The sequence below is a fragment of the Lygodium microphyllum genome, chromosome 6, assembly GCF_053477565.2.
Source record: "Lygodium microphyllum isolate KBCC chromosome 6, Lygodium_microphyllum_v1.1.10, whole genome shotgun sequence".
NCBI lineage: Eukaryota > Viridiplantae > Streptophyta > Polypodiopsida > Schizaeales > Lygodiaceae > Lygodium > Lygodium microphyllum.
The window spans coordinates 99699039-99715726 of NC_141140.1; positions in this window are offsets into that span (position 1 = coordinate 99699039).

Genomic DNA, 16688 nt, shown 5'->3' on the forward strand with positions numbered 1-16688 from the left:
AAAACTCAAACTTCACAAGAAAAAGGGTACATGCATAAGTAATTTTAAACAAAAAACATCATTTTAACTCCTAGGCATTGAGAAAATTGGGTTTTATAAATGTCAACTATACATGTGTACAGGGTCTCAAAAACCTAAATATCTATAGCAAGTTAGAGATCTTTAGGATTTTCAAAAGAAAGAATCATGATACTCTTCTCTCGTCAATCTTCTCTCTAATCTTCAAGCATTCCCTTGGTCTTTCTCAATTATTTAGAGCACATGTTAACCATAGAAGGTGTGCACCAGAGCACTTGCTACTAAAACCCCAATTTACAAGTAAAAGTTAGGGTTTAGCAGTCACCTCAAGTTCTATGCTAGAAATTTGAAACCTTAGTTTTTGAAATTGGAAAAAACTCCAATTTGAGAAACTACCATACTTTTTAAGGAGCTAGCCATCTCTATTGAATGGGTTGGATTTGACTAGTCACAGGGTCAATTGGAGGTTGAATCCCTATGTATTTGTGAGACTAGAATAGCATAAACCAGGTCTGTTTAGGTTAAGCACCAAGTATGCTTCATGGAATGCTAGGCCAAGATCCCACAAAGTGGATAGGACTCCTAAAAGAGAGCACAAACCCTAATTCAATATTGTGAAAATCCTAAAATGCAAAAGAGACAATCCCTAATCCTAAAATGGTGCACCGTTGTTGAGATGTAGAGAGAGAATATATGTAGAGACATGAGAGAGAGAAGAGATACACCATGTACACTCCCAAATACTATTTCATATTGATCACAATATACATATATATAGGTGAGACCTAGTTCAGATAGGGTGAGCTATATATATCTCCAATACCCCCACTCAAACAAATGTCTCTAGCTACGAAATATGAAAAAACCCTTAGGGAGTACAAGGGAAAAACCCAAGCTCCTATATACAAATGTACAAACTTGATCAAAAAGGATTATTATATGCTTGTAATGTGAATCCATGAATGTGAAGTGAAACTTAATATGTATGTACACAGATGACCAAGAGATCTGAGGTGTATATGCATGTATGAAGTAAATGGTGCATATAAGAACTATGTACAATGGCGCTACAATGTCATAATAACTACAAAACCATTGGAATGCATCATGCAATTTGAGCCAAGAGATTGAATACTTAGGCTACATAAGTAGCATAACATGTAATTAGGGATAAATGGTTCTTACTCAAACCAAATATACATGAACACATTTGAGCCATTATTGTCATGTATATTTCCTAAGATAATGATGAGATTATGAAACCAATTCTACAAATAACACTTCTATTGAGTGTTATGAAAACAACCATAGTAACAATACTATGGTGGAAACATTTAAAATGGCACTATCTACTACAATGGCAACTTAAATAGAATCACTATAGAACTACCCAACACTAAAGCAACAAAAACTCGACACCCATAGAAATAAACCATGCACTTGAACCCAAAAGAATAATGATACAAATATTAATGTCAAGTATAGGAGTCACATGCATGAAATTGTAACATATTTATAGCTCAATAGAGGGAAAAGAATCACAAATGCTATGGCCACAATCAGTGGAACACAACATATAAGGGGATATCCACATTCTAACCCAATCTTCAATGAATTTGATGTATGCTACATTCATAGGAAAATTATTTGGAAATTTATTATGTCAAAGAACAAAATATAAAATAGGTATTCACATCGAGCATAATGGTGCCTCTATACTTTTAGCGCTAATTCAACAAAATTACACTCTCAATCTAAGGCTCACACACCAATAGAATTAGCATCACAATTCTATAAAACTCCAAGTAACGTGGACAAGTAGAATCTCTTGGGCTATATTCAAGGAGATTTCAACTCCAAGACATTTCCAACCAACTACGAGTCAAATCCACGAGCCACTTTGATACTTTGATGATCACACTTGTGGTCATTGAGCCTTTGATAATAGCATTTCCGAAATTTTCATTGGGTCTTTAATGCGAGCGAGTATAATCCTCTCCAACTCCATAGCTTCACAAACTCCTTTCTTTAGATAACAAAAAAATAGTGCCACTAACTGGCTTTTTCTCTTACACTCTCTCCACAAAAACTTTGACTATGAGCAATACCTTACCTTCAGTCTCATCTCTCTATTGATGGCCACTCTCTTTCACAATCAACCTAGAAACTCCAATAATAAGACATTATATAGATCTAGACCAGATGGACTTTCTATTGTATCCTAGTGCCTAATGCTTTGTTGCTTTCTTGAACTATTTTGGCAAAGCTTTTTTCTTTGATTATCTCATTAAAGATAATTGTAATATGATTTTATAACATGAGCAATGATGAAGAGTCTCCATGATCTGATCCCTCTTTGTTTGCTTAATGTTGGCCTCTTTTCCATTTAGGCGGACATCAACGTCTCACCTTTTCTTTCTTTCCTCTTAGTACCATATATTGCCATGATTTTTCACATTCTTAATATCTTTTGTCTCAAGTCTAGAATTTATCTTCACCTCAATTGATTTGGCACCATCATAGGATCAAAATACCTGCCTCACAATTGTGTAAAGAATGGTGTAGCATAGAAAAGACTAGGCAAAATATGAGAAAACACTTGGCTACATGGACAAGGTGTAAGGGGATTAGTTAGGGTTATCTAGAAATATGAATCAAATTAGTCTCTTCATTTTCCTCACATCTTCCATGGCTTCACTTCCTCCCTTCTCTCTCTTCCTACCTTTCTCTCTCTTTTTTTAGTATTTTTCTCTTCTTTTCTTCCTCTTCCCCCTCCTTTCCCTAATTTTCTCTCCTCTCTCTCAATCCTTTTTATTACAATTGGTACCAGAGCCTCAATCTTTGGTCCCTGTTCGAAACTGTGATGAAGACGAGAGACGAAAGGAAGAGAGGAGAGAAGAGAGATATGAGACACCAGAAGTGGAACCCCAGAAGTGTGTCAACTGAGCACACATGATAGAAATATATAGAGGGGACCTGACGCGCTATATATAGATAGACTATATATAGCTAACAGGGGCGCTATATATAGACACACTATATATAGCTAACACCCCCGCTCAAATAAAGGTCCCTTACTATGGATGAAAAATCCCTTGGGGGCTCAAGGGAAAAACCTACAGCTCTATATAGGCCTACCGTTATATTAATATCCAAAATATAAAATTACAAAGTTGAACATACAAGCTAGGCATCAAAGGAGCTACATCACTCGTGAATTACAACATCAACGGAGAAAGAGCTACATCAACCAGGAGCTACATCACTCGTGAATTACAACAGCCTATTCAGAGGCATCAAAAGAGTTGTATCACTCCTTAATATACAACATGTAAAATAAGGATAAGTGACATCATTGCAAAAGATAAAATCTCCAAGAAATTCTTTCAATTGAATTTGGGATGTAAGCAGTATATCTGTCACATGAAAACTTAAAGAAAAACGTTACAGTGACGTTAGAATAACACAAGGTCTATAGAGACGGTTTGCGACGCCACTCTATAGACAACATAACACATGTGGGGCTCCATGAATAGAATATAAATAAAACAATTTGTCATCAGCTAGAATATAGATGCTCATCAGCTGGAAAGAATGTAAACGAAACAATGTATCATCAGCTAGAATATAGACGCTCATCAATGGAATAACGAACGAGGACAATCATCATGAGGTCATGTAACCTAGTGCCAGGTTGGAATTTGATACCACAATTGTGAAGATCAACTGCAGATGGGAAGTGGGTTGGCTTCTCCACAAGCTTTTGAGTTTGGGAGCCAATGCAAAAAGTAAGCTCTGCACCATAGTATTAACTGTGCAAGACCTTTAGATAATCGACTGTACCATAATAAGGGGCATGCTAACTCCTTTTAAACATCTAGTCCAAAGTCAGAATCTGTCTTATCACAGGAATTCTCCATTTCCTTGATAGGACATCTTTCATTTGAATCAACTGAAACATAAGCTGAGATATATTCTTGTCTTTCGCATGAAGCTCCTGCTCTAGAATGTGGTTTTGAGCTTGCAGACATTGCCACCCTCGCCCCAACATGAGAAGTCCTAACACTGCTGCAGCTATAGCAACTGACCAGAGAATCTTTGACCAGAGAATCTTTGCATGACCGCCAATGTAAACCTTCCATTGGATCAATTGTTTGCGTAACCAAGCTAGAAAGAATATGGACTTGAATGACCTCTCATGACCCATCGTCGGTGGAGGGCTGTCTGAATCATCGTAACCAAGCTAGAGAGAATATGAACTTGAATGACCTCTCATGACCCATCGTCCGTGGAGGGCTATCTAAATCATCACTCTCAGATATTGTGACCGCAGATCCCGAGTCCAGTGCAAGAAACTCTTGAAGGGCAGAGGTATACTCTATGCCCTCACTACGCATAGCCACCTCCTCTTCTCGATCCTTGCTGTCTCCAGACTGCACAACCGAGAAGGAGATCTCTTCAAAACCAACCGAGTGATCTTTCTCTGTGACTGGGGCTACCTGTGAGGATTACTCTAGTATCGGTGATGGCAAACACTCTTCTCTCTTACTTGTGCCTAATTTCCTTCAAGGAGTACCTTTCTATATCCACGAGAGTGCTTTCAATACCAGCAGATGAGGTTCATGAGGGAAACAGGGACTGCGACGACCAGACAGGGAAGCCATAACCACAAAGAGAGAGAGATGGCTGAAGAAAACTTGTGAAAAAAAGCTGCTTCTTTTTCCTGGTTGCTACGGACCGCTAGTGGTAAGCAGAGAAGTAGTAGTGAGCATGTCATGCAGAGGAAGGATGTTGTAGACCTCCTCGTCCTCCCTGCTATAATAGTGGTAAGCAGAGAAGCAGTAGTGAGCATGTCATGCAGAGGAAGGATGTTGTAGACCTCCTCGTCCTCCCCGCTGTGATATCCTCTCTGCGCCATGGAGGGAGGCACAAAACGATGCAGCCAGGACAGGACGTCAGAAGGGAAAGTAGAGACGCGCTGGGGCTAAGAACTGCTGTGCGGCGAGTTCTTGCGCTTCTTGATCTGAGACTGCTTTGCACTATACCTGAGAGGCCGTAATCCTCATAGCTGGATTGAGGCAAGGGGGAACTAGGGTCCTCGGATGCAACAAGGTTCCAATCTGCGCTTCCGCTTCCACTGCCGGGAGGGAAGCCAATGCAAAAAGTAAGCTCTGCACCATAGTATTAACTGTGCAAGACCTTCAGATAATCAATTGTACCATAATAAGGGGCATGCTAACTCCTTTTAAACATCTAGTCCAAAGTCAGAATCTGTCTTATCACGGGAATTCTCTGTTTCCTTGATAGGACATCTTTCATTTGAATCAACTGAAACAGTCCCTTCCTCTTTCTCTTTCTTAATTTAGATAGGTATAGTAGGTGGGACGTATTGATCTTTAAGGAGTAGTGATGGAGTACCACAAGGTGTTAGTAGCGTTTGTTGGGGATCTCATAGGAGCCATGGGCAAGTTGTAGGTATGTAGATCATCTTTAGCAAATAATCATCAACTTGAGGTAAAACTTTAGGGGTTCCTAGTTCAAGAAAGCCGCTCACAAGACATGGAGAGAGGTTTAAGTGTCATTACTTTTTCAAAAGAGATTCCTTCTTCTTTATACTTGAGGGCTTCCATGGAAAAATTAGTAACAACAAGAAATCTCTACTCACTAGCTCTTATGGATTGATATCCTTCTGCAGCTTGATTCCTTGGAGTATCTTGTGAAACAAGCAACTATCATGTCACTTACATCTCGCAAAACATGCAGATGGAGTACATGATCCTATTTTGTGCTATTTGCATTGATTTCCAGCAATGTAATAGTAATGAAAATTATCAAGGAAACTCCCCCATGGCTTTCTAAGCTTTCTCTTGCATGTAAGGTATCATCACAAATTGATATAGAAAGCTACCAAATCTTCTTGAGCATTGCTCTATGAAGACTCTTATACATAGCCTTCTTTTGCAAAAACCAAACACTTCATTCATAAATCTGTCCAACAACAAGATGTGGACCAAATGTTACATTTATTTCAATCAAGATAGCAACTCGCTTCTTTGTTTTACTATAGCCACAGCTATAGGATGTCACTCTCTCCTACTATTATGATCATAGAGCAATACAATCTCCAACCCTCATACGCCAACCATAATCAGTGTCCACAGGCCATGCTCCATTCTCATACAATCCATGCTCAATGAAATTAATCTCAGACCCGTGGTGGTCAAGCGAAGCAAGACAAGGAGTTTCATCCCCTATTTTCACTACCATTTTGGTGGTAGCCCTTGCCCAGTGATTTCTTATGTAATGACTCTAAGGAATAAATCTTGGAGTCTCTTCCCAATATTGTTTCATCTGCCTTACTTCACCATGCATATTGATGCAAGAAAATGCATTTTCAGCCACTTTCTTCTCTTTTCCACATACTGCCCTCTAATTAGCAACATCATCCATTGATAAACCAACACTTGCATCATCATGCTTATATTAAGCATGAATGCCCAACAAACCAATTTCCTCTTCAAATGGTAGCAATGTGCTACTGGTATCTCTGAGAAAATGATACTTCCTCTTAATTATGTCAAAGATTTCATCATGAAATTTTTGCTTGGCGATGCCAAGCACCTCTCCTAAGGTGAATTTCACTCGACTATTTAAAATCCATTCTTTAAGAACCATCTTCAGAGTTTCCTGGTCCAGTTCTGGTTTATCAACGATGTAGTATTGATATGTGTCGGATATGGTATTGTTTTGATATCATCTGTGTGACATATATGCTTACATACAGTCCATCATCTATCCCGTAGAAAATCTATCTGTTGTGGCTGGAATAGGAAACTCCTCATGCAAGGATGCTACTATGTAGTCCTTCCTCTCCTCCGGTATGTTTTTTCAATGATCTAAGACGTTGTGCCGAAAAACTTGTTGGCACAACTCTCTCATGCGAGCAAACTAGCAGTGACCAATACACTTGTCCTTGTGCTCTCCTTGGAGCTCTTGCACAAAAGTTTTCTATTTTTGAATTATCTTATTGAATGAGAATTAGGCCATGACACTCTCATTAGGATAATGCTTAGCCTTTTTCCCATCTATAATGCCCTATGATCTTGTTAACTTTTCACAAATGTAGGTGATGGTTGGTGACCCATGACATTCTCATTATGATACCTTTTAAACTCTCCAAATGCGAAAGTGATGGTGAACTCCAATCTAGTTGTGCTAACGGGTTCAGAACAAAACCCATGCTTCCATCACTACATTGAATCTTTATGACCATTCTCAACCATGGAGAACTTTGAGGTGCATCACCGTCCTCCCCTCATCATTCATGATGATGGCTCCTGACCTATCATCGACAAAATAGGCATATCCCTCTAGGGTATGCCTAAGATGGGTCCTCTCCCACCTGTGTCCATGCTCCTGGGCATATCCAGGAGACCCCTGTACATCCGGTGTACCGACTGGGGTAGTATCTATCAGTGTAGCACCCATAGGGGTGCCACCTGCAGACAGCTGAGCAAAAGCCAGAGTAATTGGAGTAGATGTCCCCACAGGTGTGACAAATCGTGGAGCTGACGCAACTCCAGCAGAATGACGAGATGGAGACACTGCGTCCGTGCCTCCAGAGCAACCACTTGAGCCACGCTCCTTGGAATTTCCACGAGGGTGAGAAGTCACACCTGTATCCCATGCCGACAGTGGGCTCACTGCCTCTATATCTCTATAGCATCCCCCTGACCCTGAAGTACTCCCTCCCTCTGGCCCAAGCCTGGAGCATCGACCTTGTCTGCTCAAAGATGAAGCATCTAATCCGCCGAAGTAGATCTAGTAGAGCGGCTTGACGATATTCGAGACAGCTCCGGGTCTACCATGTCTCTGAATCTCGCCATCTGATGTAGAGACATGCGTGTGAAGATATCCTGCAACTCCTCATCGCTCATCCCTCGACTCATCCTAAAAAGGTCACCTGCACAGACAAAAAATGATGTTAGCATAATCAATTTAAATCATACAAAGAACGGTAATATAAATTCTAAAAAAATGATCTCACTTAAATATCTTAAATATAAATATCTTATGTACCCTTATAAGCGATTAGTCAACGAACTGAGTAAGTGGATGCTCCAAGTATGAAGTATCCTATGGTCCCATGTCAATCTTTCATGCACCTGTTCACAATGGGCCGGCAACACAAAGGTGTCGCGAAAATCCGTCCATTTTTTTTCGGAATCTATTTCGAGAAATCTAGATGGACCTCGTCGAACTATTGCTCCAGCTCCTTTAAGTACCACTTTGAACCACTGCACATCGAATAGTATCATGGAGAAGCTATGGCAATCCACTATAACAATACTTTGCAAGTTCCCAAAATACTCCATCTCATCTATAACCGTGTTTTGATCCATTTCTCGTCGTCGGCTCTCTTGCTCGAACCTTGCCATGATACCAGAGTTCATTGTGGAGCGCATTGTGTCAATACGCTCCATGCGAAAATGTCGTCGATGCGACCACGCTTAAATTAGTTATCACATATAAAATATAGATACGACAAATCCTAAACACGTCATCACCTTTGGACTACATCCCCTCGAGAATTCCCACTCCTCCATTGAAACCTCCACCCCTTCGCGAGACGCTACGGTCAACACTCCATGCAACCATCGCGTTGACATGAACCACGGCATCTCCTCCATGCCCTCGGGATATCGAATTGGTCCATGGTGCATACTACGTCGAAATTGAGATCGCGCTTTCTCTCGATCTTACCTAGAGATCCGGTACCTAGAGAGCCACGTCTCCATAGAGGCATGGTGCAACATACAAAAGGGATTTACCTTCTCCTCCATTGCAACATCCATTCTTTTTTCTACCCCATTTCTAACCACCACATCTTCGGTCAGTCTATCATCGTCCTTCAGCAACCATAGCATTTTGTTGTCTGCATCCACCATTGGTAGCCATTGTGAAATATACACTTGAATATCTTTAGCACACGACCAAACCCATCATTTATACCTTTGAATATCTTTGATTAAGTCGTTGTACTAATATGAGTCTGTCACAAATGAATTGTGCATCCACAGCTAAGAACTCATTTGACACATCTTTTAATGTGCACTCAATCACATTTTTCTTCATAGCCTTAAACCTAGGATTTCTCAAAGCGTTTTTCAATGTGCTTGCCTTCAGCAATCTAGTAATACATGATCTAACCTCGCCCTCGCCTAGATTCTCATTCTGAGCTAGCTTACATGCTTCGAAACATCACTTCTATTGGCCGCTATTTACAATTAACTCATTGATTGGCTTCTTTTTTCATTTGCGCTCCTATGTTAGCTTGTTTTTTATCTTTCTTAGGTGGTCCAATTGTGCCTTTGCCTCCTCATATGAAATACCAATGTCATGGATAGTGTCCTGCATTGAAATAATTTGATTGTTTTGTTAAATTATAGTGTCATTCAGCTATACCACTTGTCCTATGGGCTGCTATATATGAAGTTGATGTGCAACGATCACATCATGAAAATTATTTATGGTTGCTTGGCAATTTGTAAATACTTTGAACGCCTTATCATTGAGCTGCCTAGTATAACAAAGCAACCCATTTTCACCCTCATTCTTTAGCAAATTTTTGATTCCTGAGAATGTTGGAGGTTCTTGAGAATAGTGGATTTTGTCGGGGCTCATACTACACAATGTGGATTCCTTGTGCGAGAAGTTGACGGGGGCGCTTGTCCTTTTTAGGTGTCAGATTAATTTAATGTGCACATGGATGATTCTAGAGTGGGTGATTGTGCAAAATACATATTAAATAAATGGACATTTAAGACTTTAGAGTGCACTCGAATTAAATCAAAGTTTGGACAGAGTTCCAACCTATTTAATTATTTTAAGCTGAATACTGCTAGATATTCACTTTTGTCGGGTTTATCTTATTATTTTCTAACAATTGTGAATGCTTCAGTTGATGAGTAGAGCAGGCAGTGGTGGTGTTGGGAAGCACTAGGCGATGATATGTATTAAAAAGACTTAGAATAATTATTATTTTTGATGGATGCACGCCTTATCACTAAAGACATGGCACCAATATTTATTTAGGAACGCTTATTTATTAAAGTGCTTGACAAACATTTATTATTTTGTATGTGCATAAAGTCTTGGCTAAATATTTCATTATTTAGCATTGTATTTGGGCACATCTCGACTTTTAAGATGCCCAAACACTTTACTCTTTATTTGAAAAAAAGCAAACACAAAAGCCAAAAGCATGCTAATTGTAAAATGGGCCTTTTTTTAGCTTGGAGATTAATAAATCTGTAAATACATGGCTTGTGAAGTGATCACACAAGGTATGGGGGTAGATTGCACCTAATTCGTATTCTTGTCTCTTATCGTGCAAAATCTCTATTTTCCTTGATGAAGCTTTTGTAGAGTTCTTTGTTCTTGGGGACCTCCGGCATTCACTACGCACGCATACAGCATCCGATTTATGCACCAGTGGTATCAGAGCGAAGCTAAGATCAAGGGCTTCCAATCGCTTATCATCTCACGCAAAGGCTAAGATCTTGAAATGAACGAGCTCTATAGACTATCTCATGATAAACTGTCAATACACGTGTGTTTCTGGAGGTGAAGAACACCCAGCTACATTCTCAAATCACAAAGGACCTCTCCTAAGAGGCCAAGGGCCACCTCTAAAGATCCTTTGTAAATGGTCTTTATGACAGAGAAGCAAAGAAGAGGTTTACTAACTTTGGAGTTAAAAAGATTTAAAACATCTTAAGAAAGGCTTAATCTCCATGATTTCACGAATTCGTGGCAGCAGCATGTGCTGATCGATGTTGACATCATCTAAAATATACCGCCATCCTGCGTGCTACCAATGACTTATTAAAGCTTTCCTTTGCAAAGCTTAAAAATTCTAAAGCTTATACTAAGGCTTCAAATCAACTATTATTCTCCTATCTAGCAAGTATTCACACTGTGTTACTCCTGAACCAGTTTCATAAATCCATCAAGCCTCTGTTTACACTTGTGATTTGGCAAAGTTGATTCACAGCAAGCATGTTGTCACACATGACCAAACCCACCCTTTATACCTTTAGCACAATCAGAAATAATAACTTTTGGCAAACCATGGTTAGTGAAAACAATCTGTATGGTAAACTGATCTAGTTTTTTTTCAAGAGATCAACGCTTATAATGTACATGTGCCCTCCTAATTTCATTGTGAGAGAGTGAGTGAGGGTGAGAGTGAGAGATTGAGAGCAAGAGAGTGAGACTAAGACACCAAGAGATTGAAGCTCTACTCATCATCTATCTAAGCACTCTCTCTTGTCATGCCCATGCTTCTCTTTTGCATGTGGAGATCACACATGATTGAAAGATTAAGGAGCACTCATTTAGATTGTGGAGTATGCAAACCCCATTCTTCATGGGATTAAAGGAAGGCCACAACACTCATCACTATAAACGAATGCTTGCATTTGTGTGTGAAAAATGATGTGAGAAGAGATACTCATTTGATTCTCCTACATCGAAGCTCTTGAAGGAATAAGAGTGTGTCCAAAGTCCCACTACGTTGAGCTCTTGTAGCATAACATTTTGATTCCATTGCCAAGACCAAGGACACATCAACCGGGGGGCATTATATTGCTAACCCAAAATGCTTTTGCAAGTACTTCAGATTTGATATTTTTTTATTGGATTATTGAGAGTGTTGATTCGTAATAACATTGGAAAAGAACATTCTACATATTGTAGTTAGGATATGATGGTGCTTTTTATTCTTCTTTTTTTATTTTAAAAAATCATTGAATTTTGATGATATCCATTTTTGCATTGGAAATTGTAGTTGTATGGTTCTATTTTTTAAAATTTTTATTATGATAATGTGGTTGGTATACGTGGTTTAGGTTAGTAAAAAAAAGACGAGGAGAAAAAGAAGAAGAAGAAGAAGAAGAAGAAAAGAAAGATGGAAAAATGAAGAGACATAAGAGAAAAAGAAAAAGAAAGAAGAAATGATTGAAGAAGAAGGACAAGAGAAGAGAAACAAAAAGACTATTAAAAAAGGAGAAGGAGAAAGAGAAGAAAAAGAAGATAAAAATGGAGAAAAGAAGGAGAAGGACAAGAAAATGAAGAGGAAGTAAGAAAAAAAGGGGGGACTACCCAATTTTTGATGATATCAAATGGGATGCTTTTGCATTGGAAATTGTAGTTGTATGGTTCTATTTTTTAAAAATTTTATCATGATAATGTGGTTGGTATACGTGGTTTAGGTTAGTAAAAAAGAGAAGAAGAAGAAGAAGAAGAAGAAGAAGAAGAGAAAGAGGTGGAAAAGAAAAAAATAGAAGAAAAGAAAGATGGAAAAATGAAGAGAAAGATGATAAAAAGAAAAAGAAAGAAGAAATGAGTGAAGAAGCACCTGTAAGAGAAGAGAAAGAAAAAGATTTTAAAAAAAGGAGAAGGATAAAGAGAAGAAAAAGAAGAGAAAAATGGAAAAAAGAAGGAGAAGGAGAAGAAGATGAAGAGGAAGTAAGAAAAAAAGGGGGGACTACCCATTGCTTGCCTATGGATCCACCCTATTGTCCTTATACCTCCATGCGCTTCCATCACCTCCAAGGCAACCACACCCACCAAGGGCCCCACTGTCGTGCCGCTACAAAGTCATAGTGTGAAAAACTCTAGAGTGCGACTTTCTTATTGATCTAGAGAGCAATGCCATTTTAGTCATTAATGTTAGTGTCTGTAATGTGGATGGTTTAAAAATATTAGATTTTTGAACAAGTTTAGTCAATTTTTGATATTTTAGATATTATCTCTTGTAAAAATCCAAGAAATGTAGACAACTTCTAGAATAGGATGGCATGTAAAAGAAAGTAGTTAACCATTTTGAGTGGATTTTATGTAAAAAGAAGGATTGGTAAAATTGCGCGACACACTCCAAAGTGGGAGATGAAGGAGTGATGTGGCAGAATTCTGGTCAAGTATCTTGTTATTTTACTGCCCTTTCAGAGCCAATGGAGGCATCAAATTGGTGGTTTGAGCAGCATAGAGGAATGTATTTTTTTATGCACGTTTTTTGTCTACAAGAGATTTATCTTCTCATAATGTAGAAATAAACTAAAAGGCTTCATCTATGTGAGCATTCTTCTACATCTTTTATTTCTTTGAGCCCCTTCTCTTTCATCTACTCCTCTCCTTGAATCTCCCTTCACCCTACTGTCTCTTATCCCCACGGTAGACTTTCTACCCCAAAGGCTCTGACAATTGTGAACCAGACGTGAAATTCGACAGCAAAGGTGTGTAAAGATGGGGGATTCTACTAGATCAAGTGGTGGTGATGCTTTACAACAGATGATTGCTTTGTTGGAGTACCAACAATATCAACAATTCTTGTTACAACAAGAGATGCATACTCGATAGGAAGTAGAAAGAATTGATTCCTTAGTTGTGAATGCATTACAAGCAGTGGGACACTAATTGAAACAATTTAAAGGTCAAAATGTTTAGGACTTCATCTGATTGTATGAAGAAAGATGTTATTTCATGGGGTACCGGATTATGCATGGAATCGGTATTTCTCCCATTTGGCCATGCATGCTTTGCATGATCGGGTTGACGAGTTACATAAAAGAGATACTGATTGGATAGCTTTTAAGAAAGCTTTGAGAGAAGAGTTTTTCTTGGAAGATGTAGGATTGGTAAATAAAAAGACATTTATAGATTGGATTGAAAATCCCAATAAAGGGTTGGTTGCTACAGCTTTGCTTCATGAATTTGAAAGTCTGTATGTGCAGTTGGATGTCGATGAGTAGCAATCATTGGAGAGTCCGAAAATTGATTTGTTTCTAAAGGTTGCAGATCCTGTATTGCATGATAAGTTGACTAGTTGTTTAGAATATGTTTATTCTGAAATAGAGTAGCAGTAGGACTTACTAATCATTTAGAATATGCCTCTTCTGAAATAGGACTAATTTAACTGAAGAAGTACATATGTTGGTAAAGAGAGAGCGGATGAAATTAAGATGGGGTATAGGCACCACACCCGCTAGTGCTTGGCTAGTACTCAGAAGGGGCTGAAATTGCATCCAAGACACTTGTAACTACGACAGAACAACCGGCTATACCTGTTGGTCTGACTCTTAAAGGTGATGTTGTGGATGAATTAATCAAAGGCATGCGTCATTTGAGGCTGAATTTGATAGAAATTAATGCAAAGGTAAAAAAACTGGATGTCAAGGTAGAAGAGAAGGATCACGCAATAGCCACAGCATGGAAAGTGAGATTGTACAGCCTACCATGAAGTGGAAGAAAAAAGGTTAGTCTTTTGGAAAGATGAAAAAATACATGCAATAGAAACAGGTCTTCCAATAGAGCCAAAATTTGTAAATGGTGGCATGTAGAAGAGGTTGGAAGAGATGGCTGCAAGGACATCATTTGTTGCCATAGATGCAGCCACATATGGATTGAGAATTCAAAGGACTGATGAAGCTCGTAAAGGAGGCATGGCTGAAGCAAAATCTCGTGCTTGGATGCAAGCATTAGATTGCATGGAAAAGGGTAAACAACAAAGTCTAAATTGGCTGATGCAAGTTAGAGTATAGGAGGGAGAATAGGATGGAGTGCATCAGTGGATTCATTTTTAGCCTATGCTTATTTGGCCATGGTTCATAATTAAGAAGCTCTTGTGGAAGAAAAGAGAAGAAGAGATGAGGATACTACTAGTCCTTCCTTTTCAGGCCCATCTAAACGCATAACACGAAGTAAAACAAAGCAACAGAAAGAGGTTGAAAGAGCCATACTTGAGCATATTATGGAGGATTCGTCTCAAAAGAAGAAACAAGAAGGAAAGAAAAGGGGCAAGCAGCCCAGTAAGAGGTGAATCAGATCTTAAGAATGCCACAAACCTTAAAAAGGTCTTGGAAGATCGCATACTCGGTAGTAAAGTGAAATTCACACTTGGCCAAGTTCTTTGAATCACAAAGCATGGATTTCATGATGCAATCATTGATATGCTGAAACGAAAAAGAAAGTTTGATGGTGAAATTTTGCAAGGATTGATGCAGGTTGACAAAGACATAGAGAAACGTCTTCAGAGGGAATATGATGATGCATGTAATGTTGTTTTGGAATAGGATGATGTTGAAAGTGGGCTAAATGGGAGTTGAGACAATAAGCTTGTGGCTAAAATTGGTCTTATGGACAACAATAAACATAGAGAGAAGGTTATGTATAATGGGGATGTCCATCATCAAGGCATGAAGAAGAAGATGCTCATTGTTTTCCAAGCAGTCATTATTCACGAACGCATTGGGCTTATGCTACAACAAAAACAATTGTTAAAGTGGGAGATACAAAGACGCCTGGCATAGCTCTCTTGGATCATGGTTCCGAAATCAATGTTATGGCGACAGGCAACTTGTATGACAATAGAGGTTGGCCGATTGATGTAGATCTGAGATGGCACATGCGGGTAGTAAACAATTCATCAGGGGATCTTTATGCGGCTTGTTTGAATGTACCCGTGAGTATTGGAGATGATAGGGATGAATATCATTTTTTTCTGTAGGATTTATGAAGATATCTAGTGATTTTAGGACAACCCTACATTTCGAAATCAACGCTAGAAACAAAATGCTTGGATGATGGTTCTTTATATGCTCGGGTTTGGACGAAAGACAATACAAAGGCAGTACAATTTCTCACTATTTGTGTGAATCATCCCCGCAATTGCGATAGGCTACGAGATAATCCTATGCAACCTAATGCACAAGAGTTTAAGGGTTTTTAGACAACACTGTTGTAAGTGGAGACTATGGCAGTGCATTTAAGAAGATAATTATGCCTCCAAGAAAGGGGAAAACTGTTTTTGTGCCTGGATTGCAGGAATGGACAGCATGTAGTCTTGGCAGTTTTAAGAATATTTCAACCATGTGCAGGGCTGAAAAGAAATATGTAGGATGGATTGAAAAAGAACTGAAGATATATGGTTTGATGACTGCAAATGAAGGTATTTAAAGGTTAGTTTCAGGTGTGGTTGATGTTGATACGGTGGCTAAATTTTCTCTAGCAATTAATGCTAAAAATATGACAGAAATAGAGGTTACTTCTATCGACACTTTAGAGATGTATGAAGTCATTCAAGAGTTTGATGAGCATGAATGTTATGGGCTGCAATATGGGCTACAAAATAGGATTGAAGCAAGGGTGGACATAAAGTACAAAATAGTTGCAAAGAAGGTTAAGACTATGGATTTTCCTTTACCACCTAAAAGTGATGGGTTGGCTGAAAAAACGACCCAACATCCTAGTTTACGGGATCCACATGGAGTAGAACATAAATTTACAGCTGAAACTTTGCAAAAGTTGAAAATTGGTGATACAAGCTTTCTTTTGCCTATAAAAATAGCTTCTTTCTTGGAGATGTTGGCAAGGCATGGGAAATCCTTTGCATTTCAGCCAAATGAAATTGGATGTGTTGATCATAGTTTCACCTTTGGTGATCTTTGCAGTACCTCATGTGCCGTGGAATTTAAAGCTTATTCTAGTACCTCGGGTATATTTGTCTAAGCTACTTGAGCTTCTGAACGAGAAGATCATGATGTGGATTTTGGAGCCCTCTTTAGCTCCATATTCGAATCAGTGGTTTACTGTTCCAAAGAAGAATGGTT